The sequence below is a fragment of the Aplysia californica genome, unplaced genomic scaffold (assembly GCF_000002075.1).
Source record: "Aplysia californica isolate F4 #8 unplaced genomic scaffold, AplCal3.0 scaffold00684, whole genome shotgun sequence".
Classification (NCBI taxonomy): Eukaryota; Metazoa; Mollusca; class Gastropoda; order Aplysiida; family Aplysiidae; genus Aplysia; species Aplysia californica.
Window position 1 is genome coordinate 289,196 of NW_004797954.1, and position 1,083 is coordinate 290,278.

Genomic DNA, 1,083 nt, shown 5'->3' on the forward strand with positions numbered 1-1,083 from the left:
CCCAACACACCCACATACTCATTTTTTATTTTAATCCTTCCCCCCTTTCTTTCTGTTCATCTTCCCCCCTGAAAGTCATTTGCTGGCAAGAAAACGAAGCCAAACCGTAAAACAGTACCGTCGGCGACTTAAGTCACCAGACTGTAGTATGCACTCACTACCGCTGACGACGCAACCAAGAAAAGCACACTACATATAATTAAACAACGAATGGATGCCATGCACTGAAGTAAACACTAAAGACCAAAGGAAGTCTCTATATGATAGCGTTTTGGGGGGCTGCCCAGGCTTTTCTAATAATAATAAAAGATCTGCCACGGCTTCAGCGTTCTAAACTAGAGAGGTACCCAAGGTTTTTTCACTATTATAATATGAGCGTTCGATAGTCGATACTGTAAGTGAGGCAGTAGCAGCAATAAACGCAGCTCCCCTCCTCACTTTTTTTTTCTTGCATCGAGAGTATCAAGAAATGTAGCCCATGTAAAATACTTTGAGACATCTAATTGAAAGAATCGCCTCCCCTTAGCATTGCTTGCCACTAAAGATTTTGATTCAAGGGACGCAACACAAACATGTAAAATGGATACACTTTCATGGAGTCATGCCCCTTTGTAGACCCTTTGGGGGGGGGCTTTTACCTATATTCTTTGTTTTGTGATAGGCACGCACAAAATACAAGCTTACAAATAAAACTATGTTGACATTTAATTCTGAATTTCTGAAGTTGTAAGACCCCCCCCCCCCTCGTCCCTCGTCCAAACTTCAGCTGCTTTCAATTTTTGCTCCTGCAGGAGGTCTAAATTTGAAGCGATAGACATCATCATAGAGTGCCAGATCCGAAACTGGCATAGGCGATCATGGTTCTCCATTAATTTCTCCGATCGGATGCTAAAATCAAAAAGAAAGAATCAATATTTTCCTGATTTATTGTAAGTAGTTCACACACCCACTCAAACCCACCTCCCCCACCTCAACCCCGCCCCCACCCCTCACATACAATTTATTTTCAAATGTACTTTGAGACACCTATATTTACCTTTGTGTATACTGTTTATATGGAATGATTTTTTTGTTGCAAATACA